This window comes from Triticum aestivum, chromosome 6A (genome assembly GCF_018294505.1).
Source record: "Triticum aestivum cultivar Chinese Spring chromosome 6A, IWGSC CS RefSeq v2.1, whole genome shotgun sequence".
NCBI classification, from domain to species: domain Eukaryota; kingdom Viridiplantae; phylum Streptophyta; class Magnoliopsida; order Poales; family Poaceae; genus Triticum; species Triticum aestivum.
The window spans coordinates 230,174,576-230,193,834 of NC_057809.1; the positions used below are offsets into that span (position 1 = coordinate 230,174,576).

At 46.9% G+C, this 19,259-nt stretch overlaps 1 long non-coding RNA gene across 1 annotated transcript; it reads right to left on the reverse strand.

Annotated features, from left to right (window-relative positions):
• Nucleotides 1-1,162: 1,162 nt before the first annotated feature.
• Nucleotides 1,163-5,890, reverse strand: LOC123127348 (uncharacterized). Its single transcript, XR_006462331.1, has 4 exons — nucleotides 3,098-5,890; nucleotides 2,736-2,967; nucleotides 1,750-2,605; nucleotides 1,163-1,380 (listed from the first exon to the last, which is right to left on the reverse strand). It is a non-coding gene; the product is annotated as an uncharacterized lncRNA (long non-coding RNA).
• Between the last annotated feature and the right edge of the window lie 13,369 nt (nucleotides 5,891-19,259).

The window sequence follows — 19,259 nt, forward strand, 5'->3', positions numbered from 1 at the left end:
AGCATTTTGAGGGGTCCATTATTTGAACTTCCTGAAATATTCCTCTTGAGTGGATATTAGTTCAATGAGCTATATGTCATTATGAATTACGAAATCCACCCGGGAATTAGTTGCACTTTCAATGCCTCTAAGCTTAAAATTGTTGGAGTCGCCTCCATGCTAAGAGGCTGCCTCGAAGCATTTTTTTGATTATGATAATCTTCTGTCCCTGCCTATCATCATGGTGATTGAAGTTTGCATGCTGATCTGGTCAAGAGAGGAACATATATTTTAATTTGTGGTGGGATAAATGTTAGAGGTTGCAGCCAATATTGTACACCGCTGGTCTTTTGCCAAGTTTAGAGGCAGGCATGTGGGGCCCATGTTAGAGGCAGTGGTGCCTCCAAACACTCGAGGTGCTCTCCCCTGTGATAAGTTTACTATCACATGTTCATACTTCAAGGTGCAATAAATCAACAGATGCAAGGATCAACATTAAACTTACGGCATGCCACGACAAGAAATATGTCAACTTGCGACCATCACTATTGGTCGCTGAAAGGTCATTGTTTTTCATTTGCGATCTTTTTGTGACCAAAAATAGAAGGTCAAAAGCTGGCAGTCGTAAACTGAAATTAACAACCTTTTCTGTGAGAAGGTCGTGGAATTCCATGACCAAAACAAAAGGTCGTTGATACTATGACCTTCTGTTTTGGTCACTAGTTGTCTGCCCACACCAAGTCGGAACTAACGTGGCAAGCTGACGTGGCAAAATTGCGACCAATTGTAAAGGTCGTTGACAAGATTCAGCCCGGTCTGATTCGGTGTTTTACATGGGCTGAGCCCAACAATTCAGCCTTTTATATTGTTCCCTATTAATTTCAGCGTGGACCATACCCAACAATTCGGCATTTTTGTTAGGTTCTTCCATACTAGGGGGCCTCGGCCTTTTTTGCAGTATATTTCTTTTTTTATTTTCTAAGGGTTTTTTGTTTCGTTTTTTAAACACTCCAATGCTTGTTGGGTTGTGGCCTTTTCTAGCCCAATTATTTGTCCAATATTAGGTCTTAGATTTTGAAAAAAATGTTTGGAGAAAATTCTTTGGGCACAAGACCTCTTTAATCTAGTTATACACATGCATCCGACCTTGTTCATATTCAAATCAGGAAAACTCCATGTCGAATTGAAATCATGCATCATATCACATCACATAAGACATCTCCCAGGTTTACATAACACAACAAAATCATCTCAGAAATACATTTACACATGAATATAGCAGGAACAGAGGGAATATCTGCTACTATGCTGACATGTACGTATATGCATGTGTCTTGCTTGACCAGCGCATGCATCACGGTAGCAGCCAAGCCAGTTGGCATCATCAACATCTACTCACAGCTTTCCTCGCACCGGAGAAAGAGTCAAAACAAAAAATATTAGACCATAATATGACAGCAGACCATGGATTAGTAACTTTAAATCACAAAGTATATCCACATCACCATAAATTAGTCCCAGACCATCACGTAGAAGCCAAATACTATTAACTGATGATTAGTACACACAGACATGATTCAACGACATAATGGCTACCACAAGCAAAAGTGAAATCTGTGTAAGCAAGCTGCTAGTGTACACAAGGTGATTGAACTCCTGCTGTTTAGTACGCATACATGGTACGCTACTGCTGCTAGTGTTCTAAACCAACAGAGCATGCTACAGGAGCAGAAAAGCAGGAGCTAGGGCTAGAAGATGGAGCCGACTCACCGGAGGGCTTGTGGTCGCCGCCGTACATAACCGCCATCATGCCAGTCACCTCAAGAAGCACCACCGCGCCGGAGTCGGTGCCAGACGTGTGCAAGAGAAGAGCACCTGCTGCATCCATTTCCAAATAGAACACGAACAAAAAATTAGGAAGGGCTGCAAACAAATTAGGAAGGGTTTCAAAAAAGGACAGTCATTTAAAATGACAACAGAAATTCAGCTAGTACCATGCTTTTCGTTCTCCAGCTAGTCAAAATGAGATACTCATTCATACAAGAAAACATAGACACAATATGAATATTAATTGCACAAGTGCAAGTCATGCAAAATACTTCACTGCAACACATTACGCTTAAACTTCGCATAAGATATAATTGATAAAAATCAGTGTGCTGCTACTGCCATTGGAAAACCGGCACCGAATTGAGCGGTAATAGAGATATATTTGATAAAAATCAGTTTGCTGCTACTACCATTCAAAATCTAACTGACCAACTGGTTCGAACACTAGGCAAACTAAGATAGAAACGAGTAAACTGACACCCAATTGAGCGGTAACAGAGAGGGGAGGGGAGACATGCAACTTATAGCATCACTCATGGACTTCCACTTCTCACCACCGGCCTTGCCGATCTGTAATTCAACCAAGCTAAACCATATCAGGACACGGAATTAACGAGGAAACTCATCTCGCAGCGCCACCAGTTTGAACGAACAACGAGACAGAGGCGGATGGGGGACAAAGCGGTAGAAACGAGTAAACCAACACCCAATTGAGCGGTAACAGAGAGGGGAGGGGAGACGTGCAACTTATAGCATCACTCATGGACTTCCACTTCTCACCACCGGCCTTGCCGATCTGTAATTCAACCAAGCTAAACCATATCAGGACACGGAATTAACGAGGAAACTCATCTCGCAACGCCACCAGTTTGAACGAACAACGAGACAGAGGCGGATGGGGGACGAAGCGGAACCGAGACGCTTACCACGGAGACCTTCTTGATGTCGGGGTGATTCTCCTTGTACTCCTTCCTGAAGTTGTCCCTGCAAAGATGAAACATGCACCAAATCCTCGGTCAGTACGCGACACCACACCACAGAAGCAACATGAATCGAACCAAGAACCGAGACTGGGACTCAGATGAAGATGAAAAAAGCGCTCGGGGACACGTGGGCTTGTTGGGGTCCTTCTCAGCCTTGATCTTCTTCATCGCAAGCCTGCGCCACCACAACGGAAATAACAACAGCAAACCAAACCGAGTCAGAACCCGATGTGAAATAGCAGCAGCCACCACGGGAAACAAAAACAAGACGGGGAGACGACGGAGGGAGGGGTCGGGGCACTGACCTAGAGTTGCCAGCGTGGGAGCCCGCCTTTGTTACTATGTTAAAGAAAGTTGATTTGCCAACATTGGGTAACCCCACTTGCATGAAACATCATTATTAAACTTCATATATCCTCTTATTCCTCTACTTGGCAACAACAGAATAGTGCGCCAATCAACATTCAACAGAATAGTAGTCCATTATGATTTATGATGAAATCCGAGATTGAATAAGGGATACAAGGGCAAGTACTGTTAAACACCATCAATGAAACTAGAGAAGTGCGGCACTAGCAACTCATGAAACTTCTTGAACAGTAGTAGTACATAGTAACATGCTAGTGTTGTCCAAGCAGACTGAGTTACATGCATAAAACTACAATTCATCCACCCTGAGCAGTCAAGATAAACACATGCCAAATCTAAATCCATGACCAACTGCAGCTTCTTCTTTTATAGTCTACAACAACATAGTTCAGTAGGAAATCAGAATAGAATTGGATAGCGCCGCCCACCTGATTGAGTGAGCCCCATGAATTGTTGCTTGACTTGACTTGAGAAAGCGATAGTACGCTGAAGGAATAAGCTATAGTCTAGGTCAATCAGATGCAGTCATCTTTGACTCCAGTTATTAATAGTATTCTGGAGTACATTGCTTGATGTAATAATCTAGTTCAATTCAATTTCAAGTTTCAATTTCAATTTTAGCAGCGTAATAATTACTTATAACTTGCTTGTCTTTAACTGATAGAAATACATTTACACTTTGAAACAGAGGGAACCTGAAATGGACTATGTTAAAATCCCGCTGTGGTCACTATCGACAACATTATTTCGGCTAAAATGGACTCATCATCACATCAATTCACTATTGTTTCCTTCCGCATTTTTTATTCTAATGCGCCTCGAAATTCCTTGATTCTCATACCAGGAATACAATCAACTAACGGCTCAAAGCCAAGAAACAGCACTTGGGTGCAATGACAACACACAAGAAACTGCCATCATCAAACACTAATAAAAAAAGATTAGATGATCCCAAAGTGAGTGACAAAATCTCATTATGACATCATCACTCATTTGGACTGCAAGCCCAATGCGATGCATACAATGCAAGTTTAAAAAGAAATCAATCATCTAAACATGGTACTTGAGTCGCATGACATTTCCTCTCAAAACCAGGACTCTCTTCTACACATAACATGATGTTCCTTTCTAATATGTGTGGATTTCAATATAAAGAGTGGAAACAAATACTGATGATTCAACAAGTTAAAGTAGAAAAAAAAATAGTCCTTGTCTTGGCAAAATGGACATATACTCTTTACAAAGTCCATGGCTAATGATAATCCAACTCTGCCCCAATATCCACACTTCACAGAGATGCATCCAGCTTAAAGCCTAAACAGTTATACAATGGGGGCCTGAAATAGAAAGCCTGCCAGCTACGTTTTGACATAATTTCTTAACGTTAGATGCCAATCCCTTTTGGTGGATGTTTATATACAAGGACAACACAACGGTACTACACCCACCACTTGTGCATCGTGACAACCAAATCTGAATCCACCTTGTGAGACGTCGCACTATGCCACAACAGTCAGTCTCTATGCCAACAGTTACAGTTCCAGATAACAAAATCCTTGGTCGAATTGACACAAAACAACTATAGGAGACATTAAACATCACTTAGAGGAGATGCCCCAAATTACTGACCAGTATAGCTTTCAAACTATAAGAAGCAAAATAGGGACATCTTTTAAACTCACGCTTTCAAACTATAAATATAGCAGTGCATAGTACAGAGCAAAACAGGGACATCTCATCGCCAACAACATGAATAATTCAGGGCCTACTATGCAACACAAGGACATTTCCATGACACATAAGATGCTGAACATAACACAGCGCATGGTAAATGTCAGAGAGCTCATATGTTGAACTCATAAGCATGTCAAGTCCGCTTGCGGCCTAAACAGGTACATGCAGGAGGCAGGGAGGAGGGAGCGAGCATGCAGATGGGACCTGGAGGGTCGTGTAGTCATGGGCGAGCTTGTAGTCCTTGTAAGGAAGTAGCCACCGCTGTCAGCCGCCCTAGTCGACCCGACCTAGACGCTGCCGATCGTGTTCTTGCGGCCACTGCACCACCCATATCCTGAAAAACCAGACACACAACAAAAAGGTTAGATCTGAGTCATATATGCTGCGGATAACCGTGAGAAGAAAATGGAGGAGTGGATCTGCGGCCGGCGCTGTCGGGGAAGAAGGTGTCCGACGGCGGCCTTGTTGGGGAGGAGGGAGAGTCGAGGAAGCATCCAGGCAAAGAGGAGGGATCCGGTCCAGCAGCAGCCATTGGGAAGCGACAAGTCGGAGACACAGCTGTCTCAGATTGGTAGATGTCAGGGGGGGAGGCTGTAGAGTCACCGGAGCCATGCCGGCAATGGAGGCGCCACTGCCCCCAAAACCCTAGAGCCACGGGGAAGGCTGCGGGTGAGCTGCTGCGGGAGGAGGAAGGGGGGCGGGTGGCCTAAGGGAGAATGACCGCCGGCATCGAGGGAACGGAGCAGGGGAGGGGGCGGATCTGGCCGCCGCCATGGCCATGGTCGTGCCATGCGGCTAGGTCTAGGTCACGAGCGAGAAGGGAGCGCGGATCCGACCGCGGTCGTGGGAGAGAAGGGGAGGGGAGGGGTCGCCGGCGGACGAGGTTGGGGGAGAGGACGAAGGACGGCGGCAGTGGTGGTCGGGGATCGAGAGATTGAGACGGAGGAGGAGCGAGAGGGTTGGGGGTCGCGGCTGTGGGACAAGAGGAGGAGAAGTGTGGGTTGTGTCAGGATTTTTTTGAGACACCGTGCGGGCTGTGTCAGGTGTACGTGGGTGAGAGGGTGAGGGGTGTGGGCTGCCGTTGGATCCCGGCCATCCAATGGTGGTTTGTGCACGATCCGCGTGAAATGCCAATGGACCAATCACAATGTAGTACGCACTCTGACGATTTTATAACCATCTAAATTGGTCGTAATCGATTAAATAATATGCTAAATCATGTCAGCTATTTTATAACATCATAGAATTAGAAAAAAGTAAGAACAATAGAAAATCTTCGCATCGTGTCACAAGTGAGACTTGTTTTTCAGAAAAATAACAAACCTGGAATAATACAAATATCTTTAAAATTGTTCTAAAAAATTAGTTTATTTTGCAAAAAAACATTTTCTATCTTTGGAGTGTCAATAATGGTATATATTTTTTGAAGCACCTACCAATATTTGTTGCAAAATAGCACAACTCTATTTTTCAATAATATTAGACCATATTTTAGGTGCAATTGACCAAATGCTTGTGTCTCAATAGCTGTCTATCCACCTCTCATCAAATTGACAAAATTCTGAAGATTCAGTTGGAAGTGGGTCAAATTTGTTCAAAAGGTCTCATATTGTGCAGAAGGGTGCATCTTGGAATGACAAACAATGTTGCCTACGGGAGTTTTCATTTTCTTTGGACGAAAAATACATTTTCCATTTTCTGAATGCCCAAAATGAGTTTTTTTGTGAAGGATCTACCTATGTATTTGTTGCAAAATTGGACCAAATCAATTTTATAAAATATTAGGCCATATTTAATACACAATTGACCAAATAGTTGCGTGTCGAAAGTTTCGACCCACCTCTGGTGAAAAAGACAAATTTTCACCGATCTAGTTGGAAGCGGGTCAAGTTTGAAGTGCAACTCTCTTATAGTTTGCTCTTTATTTCTTCCAAAAATCATTTCTAGGTACATAAGTATCTATTTAATAAGAGAAATATCAAAAAAATTTCAGTATTCAACCACTAGCTAGGAACGGTCAAGCCCGCCATTTTTGACTGCATTTTGAAACGGGCATAAAAAATAAAAAATAAAAAAAAATTGGAAAACCTTCCCATTGTGTCATTATATGTGACCAAGTTTCCGGGGGAAATAATAAACTTGTAATACGGAAATTACTTTAAAAAAATGTTCTCAGAAACGAGCCATCATGCGTGAAGATTCATGGCTTTCAAGCCAAATGATCAATCGTATAGCCACATTCATGGCATAGTTTATTCAAATGATCTCATATTGTGCACAAGGGTGAATCTTGGAATTCCAAACGATGTTGCCTAACGGAGTTTTCATTTTCTTTGCACGGAAAATTTATTTCCCATTTTTTGAGTGCCCAAAATGTGTTTTTTTGTGAAGGACCTACTATATATTTGTTGCAAAAATGGACTAATCAATTTTATGATATATTTAATTCACAATTGACCAAATGGTTGGGTGTCGAAAGTTTCGACCCACCTCTGGTGAAAAAGACAAATTTCCGCTGATCCAGTTGAAAGCGGGTCAAGTTTGAACTGCAGCTCTCTTATTGTTTGCTCTTTATTTTTTCCAAAAATCATTTCTAGGTACATAAATATCTATTTAATAAGAGAAACATATTTTTTTCCAATATTCAACCACTAGCTAGGAACGGTCAAGCCCGCCATTTTAACCGCATTTTGAAACAGGCATAAAAAATTCAAAAGAATTCAAAAAATTGGAAAACCTTCGCGTTGTGTCATTATATGTGACCAAGTTTCTAGGAAAAATAATAAACTTGTAATAAGGGAATTATTTAAAAAAATGTTCTCAGAAACGAGCTATCATGCGTGAAGATTCATGGCTTTCAAGCCAAATGATCAATCTAATGGCCACATTCATGGCATAGTTTGTTCAAATGATCTCATATTGTGCACAAGGGTGCATCTTGGAATTCCAAACAATGTTGCCTAAGGGCGTTTTCATTTTCTTTGCACGGAAAATTCCTTTTCCTTTTTTTGAATGCCCGAAATGAGTTTTTTTGTGAAGGACCTATCATATATTTGTTGCAAAATTGGACCTAATCAATTTTATGAGATACTAGGCCACATTTCATTCACAATTGACCAAATGGTTGGGTGTCAAAAGCTTTGATCCACCTCTCGTGAAAAAGACAAATTTCTGCCGGTTAAGTAGGAAGAAGGTCAAATTTGAACTGCAGCTACCATATTGTTTGCTCTTTATTTTTTCCAAAAATCATTTATAGGTACATAAGTATCTATTTAATCAGAGAAACATCAAAAGTTTCCTAATATTCAACCACTAGCTAGGAATGGTCAAGCCCGCCATTTTGATCGCATTTTGAAACAGGCATAGAAAATTCAAAAAAATGAAAAATTTGGAAAACCTTGGCATTGTGTCACTATATGTGACCAAGTTTCCAGGAAAAGTAATAAACTTGTAATACGGAAATTATTTAAAAAAAGTGTTCTCAGAAACGAGCTATCATGCGTGAAGATTCATGGTTTTCAAGCCAAATGATCAATCTTATGGCCACATTCATGGCATAGTTTGTTCAAATGATCTCATATTGTGCACAAGGGTGAATCTTGGAATTCCAAACAATGTTTCCTAAGGGAGTTTTCATTTTCTTTGCACGGAAAATTTATTTTCCATTTTTTACATGCCTGAAATTAGTTTTTTTTGTGAAGGACCTACCATATATTTGTTGCAAAATTGGACCTAATCAATTTTATAAAATACTAGGCCATATTTAATGCACAATTGACAAAATGGTTGGGTTTCAAAAGTTTTATCCACCTTTGGTGAAAAAGACAAATTTCCGCCGATTCTGTAGGAAGCGGGTCAAATTTGAACTGCAGCTACCTTATTGTTTGCTCTTTATTTTTCCAATAATCATTTCTAGTTACATAAGTACATATTTAAGTATAAATACATGGTTTGGTGGCGATATGTCGAGTTTTGGACGGTGGCCCAGGGCACCAACTCCAAAGCGCGTAAACTCGCATGCCCGCCGCGTGGTCACCGCGTGACCTTGGCGTTGACATGCGTTTTGGGAGGGCTAGGCATGTCTAGTGGGTTGGGTACTCCCCAAGTAGGTGCTAGGAAGAAAATTACAACAGATGAATCTCACGAGGAGACCGAACTATGCTTGTCGGTGTCAAAACCGGCGGATCTCGGGTAGGCAGTCCCGAACTATGCGTCTAAGGCGGATGGTAACAGGAGGCAAGGAACACGATGTTTTACCCAGGTTCGGGCCCTCTTGATGGAGGTAAAACCCTACGTTCTGCTTGATTTATTCTTGATGATATGAGTATTACAAGAGTTGATCTACCACGAGATCGGAGAGGCTAAACCCTAGAAGCTAGCCTATGGTATGATTGTATGTTGTCCTACGGACTAAAACCCTCTGGTTTATATAGACACCGAAAAGGGCTAGGGTCACACAAGGTCGGTTACAAAGGAGGAGATATACATATCCGTATTGCCTAGCTTGCCTTCCACGCCAAGTAGAGTCCCATCCGGAAACGAGATGAAGTCTTCAATCTTGTATCTTCATAGTCTAACAGTCCGGCCAAAGGATATAGTCCGGCTGTCCGGAGACCCCCTAATCCAGGACTCCCTCAGTAGCCCCTGAACCATGCTTCAATGAAGATGAGTCCGGCGCGCAATATTGTCTTCGGCATTGCAAGGCGGGTTCCTCCTCCGAATACACCACGGAAGAATTTGAATACAAGGATAGTGTCCGACCCTGCAAAATAAGTTCCACATACCACCGTAGAGAGAATGACATTTCCACAAATCTAATTTGCTGACTTGTTTTAGCAACACGACATTATGCCATGGCCCGGTGATTATTCAAACCGTTTCCTTTAACTAGCTCCACACATAACGCAAGGCAGTTTCCTGACACGTCTTGTCAAAGTAGAGATCGTGTCCCCCTTATTACGGGATTATCATCAATACGGGCGTGGGTAACCCAACCGCGCAATCGATTACGGCGCTTGGGGGATAAGCGAGTTTTACCAGGCTAGTGGGGACGCATAGTTTTGGCCGCCCTTATAAAGGGATAAGGTTTAATCTTTCTCTACCCACGCCTTCTTCCTCTTTGCCCATCCATTCTTGCGCACTCGAGCCCCAACGCCCAAGTCCACATCTTTCTCCTCAACCTCCTCCAAACATGTCCGGAGCGGGAGGCAAGTGGATGGCTTCCTCCGTTATGGAGGAACACATCAAAAAGCTACGCGGAGCCGGATACTTAGCCACGAATATCGCGCATCGGCTGCTCGCGGCAGGGCAGATCGTCCCTACCCCAGAACCCCATGAGAGGGTAGTTTTCCTCCACCACTTCCTCCGCGGACTGGGTTTCCCCTTCATCCATTCGTCCGCGGTCTCATGTTCTACTACGGGCTGGACTTCCATGATCTGGCCCCGAACTTCATCCTCAAAATTTCGGCGTTCATTGTCGTCTGTGAGGCTTTTCTCTGCATTCGCCCCCACTTTGGCCTATGGCTAAAGACCTTCAATATCAAGACGAAGGTGGTGGGAGGCCAACAAGTAGAATGCGGCGGGGCCATGGTGGGCAAGATGCCCAACGTTATATGGCTTGAAGGCTCCTTCGTGGAGACCATAAAGGGGTGGCAATCGGCGTGGTTCTACATCACCGAGCCACGCGACACCAAATGGGTGGCTGCCCCCAAGTTTCGATCTGGATTCCCTACATGGCTCACTTCCTGGAAAGAGAAGGGCCTGTTGTGGGGTTCATCGGTGGAGCTGGACGGACTCCAGAAATGTATCTTGAACATGACAAGCAAGAAGCTCAAGCTTGTCAACATAGACCAGGTCATGCTCATCCACGGGATCCTCCCGTGCCAACAACGGGACTTCAACTTGTGGGAGTTCGACCCGGCCCAACACCAGACTCTGAGCGAGCTCTTTGACACGACACACAAGGACGTCTGGAAGGTGTTGTTCAAGGGCGCCGAGGTCCCTCCCTCTCTCACCGAGGACCGCGGGCTAAGCGTGAAGCGCCGAGCGCATTCGGTGAGTTCTATACATCCGGTAGGATATTTATTTCCCTTAGCTTAACCATGTGCGGGGTCTGATCTCCATGCATTTGACAAGACTGGGTGGAGACGTCGGGGCAGATTAACTGTCCGACCCCTCTGCCCGAAGACACTGCGGACGCTCTCCTGATGGAGATGTTGACTCCGGCTCCTTACAAGGTGCCAGAGAAGACCAAGAAGGCCAAGGGAACCCGAAAGAGCTCCCGGTGCCAGGTGTTATCTGGCTCATCGTCCGATAACTCCGCGACGCACTCCTCCCCCGAAGACGAGGAGGAAGATGAAAATGTTCCCCCTCTAGTCGCGGGAGACAAGAAAAGGAAGGCCGCCCCTACTGGGGGGTGAAGGGTCCAAGAAGGGAAGGACTCTCCTTCCGGACTACTCCACCACCTCCGTCGAAGGCGAAGACGAGTGGCTGCTCAGGGCCAAGCCCCTGGCGAAGTCGTAAGTTTTGGATACCAGAGTAACTCATAGTATTCCTTTGTCGCACTGCTTCTCCTAACACCGAATTATGATTGTGCAGACCGCCCCGAAACCGTATCGACGTATGCTCGTCGGACGGCTCCCTGGGCTCATCAGATATGGATAGTGATCCACTTCCGACCGCCACCTCTCCTTTCCCTACGGACAATGCCGAGGTGTTGTCTCAAGAGGCACTGGGTCGAGGGGAGACAGTCCCGGAGGCGCCTCAAAGCGACCTTCCGGACTCCGGGAGCAGGGGGAGCAAAGCCCCCGAGGGCTCCGAGTTCGGCCCTCAGCCGAACACCGCGCCGGAACCTCCAGTGGTTCCGGACTCGGGCAGGCGGCCTCCTTCCAAGAGGGTCAAGACGCCTGTGCCGGTGACCTCTGCCCATCCAGAGGCACCGGACAATCTGCTGGGAGCACTTCGCAATGCTTCCATTGACGAAGAGCACCGCACTATTATGAGTGCGGTGGTCCAGAAGGTTCAGTCCGCCAAGAGCGGACTGACTGAAGCCTGTGCCAGCCTTCTAACAGGCTTTGAGGTAAGTTTTTGAAATATAGGAGAAATATTACCGCATAGATAGTAGCCCCTGATGCTCTGTTCGGTGTTCACAAAGAAAAGCCGAACAGAGGATCAAACAATATCGCAGGAGTCTAATATAAGTATGTCTATATGCGTATGCAGGCTTCGCTGCTGGCCTCTGCCGCACTGACTGCGGAGGTCGCCGCACTGAAGCAGGACCTTAAAGGGTCCAAGGACGAGCTCGGCCTTGCCAAGAGGCAGCTCGAGGAGAACAAAGGTAAGTAGTACCTAGTCTATGGATGTGTATAAAAAAGAATGCGATTGCAAAATGACAGGATCATCGTAAATTTGCCAGGGGCCACGACCGAGGTGGCGACCCTGAAGCAAGCGCTATCCGAGGCCGAAAACAAAGCGGCCAAGGAGCACACCAAGCGGGAAAGGCATGAGGCACGGGTGGGTTAGGTGCAGCAAGAGCTCCACGCTCTCGTGACAAAGCACGACGCGTTGGAGGTTGACTTGAAGACGCGAGAGTCCGAGCTTGCCGCGGCCCTCGAGAGCGCAAAGAGTGCCAAGGCCGAAGCCCAAAAGGCCCTCCAGGAGATTGATGCGATGAAGAAGATAGCGGCGGGTAAGGCATTCTATATGCAAAGCAAGCATGTGAAAGTAAATTACTTGTTACTTACCCGAATTCGGAGCTCTCCAGGAGCATTCGCAGATTTGCCCCGCAGCGTGTCGGATGCCGCAACATTTTACCAGGCCGAGGAGGGAAGCTCAACGGAGAAGTTGTTCTGGGCCCAATATCCTATGAGCGACCAGCTAAAGCAGCTGGTCGAGCTACACAAGACGGCCGAACAGGCCATGAAGGGCTTTATAGTCCAGCTGTGGCCTGGCGACGCCCTTCCGAACAGCTACTTCGGCCCGGTGAGGTGGCTTGTGGATGCCTGCCCATGGCTGGAAGTCGTCAAGCGGTTCGTCTGCATCGAAGGTGCACGCCCAGCTTTCGCCCGTGTGAAGGTGCAATGGGCCAAGCTAGACGCCGTGAAGCTGATCAAGGAAGGGCCTCCGGAGGGCAAGGAGCATCGCCACCCTGAGATGTACTATGAGGGTGTCCTGAAGGGTGCTTGTCTCGTAGCGGACAAGTGTACCAAAGATATAATATTTGAGTAAACCCGCTCGTGTAAACCTGTAGTTATGAAAACTTGTTCATATGCGCTATGCAACGCTTGTTTGAATTTAAAATATTACCTTCTGTTCGGCTGTTTATCAAATCTGAGAGATGGCTAGTCGTCGGCTTCTGCCCCCACACCACGAGTGCCGGGGTGTTCGGGATAAACCTGAGCACTCTTGTTCCCATTATTGGGTCCTTCGAGGAAGGTGCTCAGCACAATGAACAAGGCAATCGGACTATAATGCGTTATCACTCTCACTTAGCCATAGAATTCTATAATTTTAAATTTCGGCGAAGCCCCTAGTATTCGGAAGGCCGAATCTCGGGCGTGATACACGCCTTAAGCCGGACAGGGCAGACTCCTCGCTCTAAGTGGCATAAGTCTTTAAGGACTCGAAAACCTCTCGAACAGCGACCAGTCTCTCGCCTTATCATGACAGTCAGTTTTAGCTCTCTCTACTTATGTGCTTAGCCCAGCAGAACCGGGGCACAACTGCACTAGTTCTCCCAGTGCTACCTTAGCCCATATAGCGGAACGTAAGGTACCAAAACATGGGAGCTGGGCAAACCCATCTATTGACCCAAGATATGATTCGGAGCTGATGCATATAGTGCTATAAGTTCGGGGTGCCGCACTGTTGAAAGTGTCCGGACTTCTCACACGCTGGGGTATGCTCAAGCCCCTAGCGTATTGGCCATACCAAACTGTACGGGTGCTGGATGTCATGAATGAACATATATATATATAAAGAAGAATGCAATAAAAGCCTTAATGCAATGCATTGTTTATTAAAAAACGTGCGTTAGAGTAGAATGATACAGGTAGTGCGATAAGAAAAAAGTAGGACTATGTCCCCTCCAAGGGCAAGCTGAGGAATAATATTAAAGCAAGTATTTCACTCGTTATCGTAATCCACCTGGGAGTTCCGTGGTGTGATGTAGCTTTCTGCCTCCTTGGTTGTTGCATCATGTGTTCGGCAATCATGTTGCCAGACCGGGTTTCCAGAGATTAAAGTCCTGAAAAGAAAAAATAACAAAACGGGAAGCCCCTAGTGCGGTTTAAGCTGTGTCTTGGGGCGTGCCGTAGTCATGCCCCCCTCCCCGCCTGTGCCCATGGTATTTTTAATGCGTAATTATGTACGCGTGGCACGAATTTCGCCGTTTGGCTTGGGCCGGGGTGGGGGCCGCATTGCTATGCAAGCTCGGAACGTGCCAGGCGGTCCTGTTGCTGATTACTCCGGGCGCGCTTGAAGGTGTTTGGGTCCTTAAACGCCGAACTAGTGGATTGCCTTAAGAGGCTGCTTTGCGCTTCCGCTGCGAGGGCCGCAGTGTGCTCCTCCGTTCGGAGAGAGCGCTCTGTGTTTCCGTTAACTGTAATGACCCCCTGAGGTCCTGGCATCTTGAGCTTGAGGTATGCATAATGCGGTACCGCATTGAATCTCGCAAATGTGGTTCGCCCGAGCAGTGCATGATAACCACTGCGGAACGGGACTATATCGAAGATTAACTCTTCGCTTCGGAAGTTATCCGGGGATCCGAAGACCACTTCCAGTGTGACTGAGCCTGTGCAATGGGCCTCTACACCTGGTATGACGCCTTTAAAGGTCGTTTTTGTGGGTTTGATCCTTGAGGGGTCTATACCCATTTTGCGCATTGTGTCCTGGTAAAGCAGGTTCAGGCTGCTGCCGCCATCCATAAGGACTCGAGTGAGGTGAAATCCGTCAATGATTGGGTCTAGGACCAGTGCGGCGAATCCGCCATGACGGATACTAGTGGGGTGGTCCCTGCGATCGAAGGTGATCGGACAGGAGGACCATGGGTTGAACTTTGGGGCGACTGGCTCCAACGCATATACGTCCCTGAGCGCACGCTTCCGCTCCCTCTTGGGGATGTGGGTTGCGTATATCATGTTCACCGTCCGCACTTGTGGGGGGAACCTCTTCTGTCCTCCGGTGTTCGGCTGCCGGGGCTCTTCCTCGTCATCGCTATGTGGCCCCTTATCTTTGTTTTCGGCATTTAACTTGCCGGCCTGCTTGAATACCCAACAATCCCTATTGGTGTGGTTGGCTGGCTTGTCGGGGGTGCCGTGTATTTGACACGAGCGATCGAGTATGCGGTCCAAACTGGACGGGCCCGGAGTGCTTCTTTTAAATGGCTTTTTCCGCTGACCGGGTTTAGAGCCTTTGAATCCGGCATTGACTGCCGTATCCTCGGTATTGTTGCTGTTAATGCGGCGCTTATGTTTGTTGCGACGTGACCTGCCATTGCCGTCCTTGGTATCCGAAGTACCACGGTTCTTTGATATGTTATTACTGCGAGCCAGCCAGCTGTCTTCTCCCGCACAAAAGCGGGTCATGAGTGTCGTGAGGGCTGCCATAGATTTCGGCTTTTCCTGACCAAGGTGCCGGGCTAGCCACTCGTCACGGATGTTGTGTTTAAAAGCTGCTAGGGCCTCTGCATCCGGACAGTCGACGATTTGATTTTTCTTTGTTAGGAACCGTGTCCAGAATTGCCTGGCCGATTCCTCTGGCTGCTGAATTATATGGCTCAGGTCATCGGCGTCTGGTGGTCGCACATAAGTGCCCTGAAAGTTGTCGAGGAATGCGGCTTCCAGATCTTCCCAACAGCCAATGGACTCTGCTGGCAAGCTGTTGAGCCAATGCCGAGCTGGTCCTTTAAGTTTGAGTGGGAGGTATTTGATTGCGTGTAGGTCATCACCGCGGGCCATGTGGATGTGCAGGAGGAAATCCTCGATCCATACCGCAGGATCTGTCGTGCCGTCGTATGATTCTATGTTTACGGGTTTGAAACCCTCTGGGATTTGATGATCCATTACTTCATCTGTGAAGCATAAGGGGTGTGCGGCACCTCTGTACTGGGCTATATCGCGACGCAGCTCCAATGAGTCTTGCCCGCTGTGTTCGGCCCGGCCGGATTTACTTTTACTGTATCCGGCGTGACGTTTATCGTCTCGCATAGTGGCGCGCCCTCGTGATCCGTAGATCGATCTTGCATGTTTTGCTTTGTCCTCCAATACGTCTCGCAGGTCTGGCGTATTTCCCCATGCCTTTTTATTTGAATGGCGTCGGGGTGCAGGCTGAGCTTTTGGCTGGAATGCCTCTCTATCGCGGCCACGAGGTGGCCGATCAGCCGCGTCATACGCTTCTTCCTCCAGTCGGGGTAGCAACCTGCATTTTGGGTAACTCTTGGAGGGGCGTTCGAGTTTATATTCCTCGGCCGCGAGGACTTCAGTCCATCTGTCAGCTAGCAGATCTTGATCAGCTTGAAGCTGCTGCTGCTTTTTCTTAAGGCTATTTGCCGTGGCTATAAGCCGGCGCTTGAAGCGCTCTTGTTCGACGGGATCCTCTGGCACGACGAATTCGTCATCGTCGAGGCTTGCCTCGTCTTCGGAGGGGGGCATGTAATTATCATCCTCCGCCTCTCCATCTGCCGCTCTCTCTGGAGGGGTGGCCTCTCCATCCTCCTGTCCTAGATCGTGCTGGAGGGGATTGTTGCCATCTTCGGCACTATCCGGAGTGTTATTATCTCCTGTGCCGGTATCACCACTTTTGCTTTGGCGGGACTTAGAGCGGCGCCGCTGACGTCGGCGCTTGGGTTGCTTCTTGGAGGGGTCATCCTCCGTTGTCTCGTCGCCATTGCCTTCTTTGGGTGTGTCCACCATGTATATATCGTATGATGAGGTGGCTGTCCAGTGCCCTGTGGGCAGTGGTTCCTCTTCGTCTCCCGCATCGTCGTCCATACCGTCGATGTCTTCGGAGTCGAAGTCGAGCATGTCGGTTAAGTCGTCGACAGTGGCTACTAAGTGGGTGGTGGGTGGGCAGCGAATTTCTTCGTCATCCGCATCCCAATCCTGCCGGACATAGTTCGGCCAGGATCCTCCTGACAAGGAGAGAGACCTTAATGAGTTCAGTATGTCGCCAAAGGGCGAGTGCTGAAAAATATCCGCGGAGGTAAACTCCATGATCGGCGCCCAATCGGATTCGCTAGGAACGGGCGCAGGCGGTTCGGAGTCCGTGGCCGGAGAAGGATCCGGCAGTCTGACAACACGGCTCTCGTGCAGGGTAAGGTCGATGTTCGGCTCGATCGCCGCTGAGGGTAAGGCCTCCATGGCGGGGTCCATCCACCCGTCCATGGACGGCGCAACTGGCTCCGAATTGAGGGTCGGAGCGGCTGCCGGTGCGATCTCCTGAACACTGTCTGATGGTAGAGCTAAATCGTACTCATCGTGACCGCGTGACGCACAAGGCAGAGGCTCAAATCCGTCGAAGATCAAGTCTCCGCGGATATCGGCCGTGCAGTTTAAGCTTCCAAACCTGACCTGGTGGCCAGGGGCGTAACTTTCGATCTGCTCCAGATGGCCAAGCGAGTTGGCCCGCAGTGCGAAGCCGCCGAACACAAAGATCTGTCCAGGGAGAAAAGTCTCACCCTGGACTGCATCGCTATCGATGATCGTAGGAGCCATCAAGCCTAACGGCGACGACACAAAGGAACTCTCGATGAAAGCACCAATGTCGGTGTCAAAACCGGTGGATCTCGGGTAGGGGGTCCCGAACTGTGCGTCTAAGGCGGATGGTAACAGGAGGCAGGGAACACGATGCTTTACCCAAGTTCGGGCCCTCTTGATGGAGGTAAAACCCTACGTCCTGCTTGATTTATTCTTGATGATATGAGTATTACAAGAGTTGATCTACCACGAGATCGGAGAGGCTAAACCCTAGAAGCTATCCTATGGTATGATTGTATGTTGTCCTATGGACTAAAACCCCCGGTTTATATAGACACTGGAAAGGGCTAGGGTCACACAAGGTCGGTTACAAAGGAGGAGATATACATATCTGTATTGCCTAGCTTGCCTTCCACGCCAAGTAGAGTCCCATCCAGACACGAGACGAAGTCTTCAATCTTGTATCTTCATAGTCTAACAGTCCGACCAAAGGATATAGTCCGGCTGTCCGGAGACCCCCTAATCCAGGACTCCCTCAATGCTCATAGCTGAATTAGCAACCAAGTGTTTGATTAGCGGTACAAGAAATGCACATGGACAATGGGCGTGACTTTTGGCTGAGGATTATCATCTACTAAGAAGAATGTCTTCACAAATTTTCAGATCAAAAGGAGGAAGTACCACACTAGACAAAAATATGAATGTTGAAGCTGGGCTCAAAATAATGAATGTATTGAGCTAAAATTTGGTGGAGGACGGTTATTTGGGCATAGGAAAGCACAGTAGAAAATTGATACCATTTGGACATGCCAAAGTGGTACTTCCTTCACAATGCTCTTCTCTGGACAAAAACTTGGGAAAATTAGTGAGAGAAATTGGATAAATAAAATGAGCTCAAATTTTTTGTAGGTAAGTTACATAGGTATGGTCATGCCCTGGTAAATTTTCAGATCATTTGTGTATGGAAGCGTGCCCAAAAAGTTTGAATGTAATAGGAGGGGTCTAGATAACACTTGCTTTGCAATGTGCCAATCTGGCCATAAAATATAAATTGAACCGGGGCTCACATAGATGATTTGACTGAGATATAATTTGGAGGAGGGTGATAATCTGGGCATATGAAGGAACTGTATAAATTTCATGTCATTTGGATATATAAAAATGGTACTTCCTTCACAAAGCTTCTAGCTGAACAAAAACTTTGGAAATTTGACGAGGAACATTTACTAGGAAAATGGAGCTGAATTTTGTTATGAGGCAATGATTCGGATAGGAGAGAGTGACCAAAAAATTTGAGGGCAATCAAGAATATAAAAATAGTTCTTCCTTCACAAAGTGTTGTTCTAAACAGAATAGGAAATATGGGACTAGCAGAAATATGGGTTGCTTCACAACCTAGGGCAAAAATTGAGACATGGACATGACACATAGGGAAAACTGATGAGGTGGCGCCTAGTCATAGCAATCCACCACAACTTACAAGGTTATGACCATCTATATTGGTCGTGATCAGCTAGAACTAAGGCAGCGGATCAGTGTCGTCTGCTTTATGACCATTTCGTGTAAGAAAATTGCGACCTTTCTAACCAAAATAGTCGTTATGGTTTAGGGTTTATAGCCCCTCGAACAACTTTTGACCAATTGGTCTCAAATGGCCATAGATTTACGACCA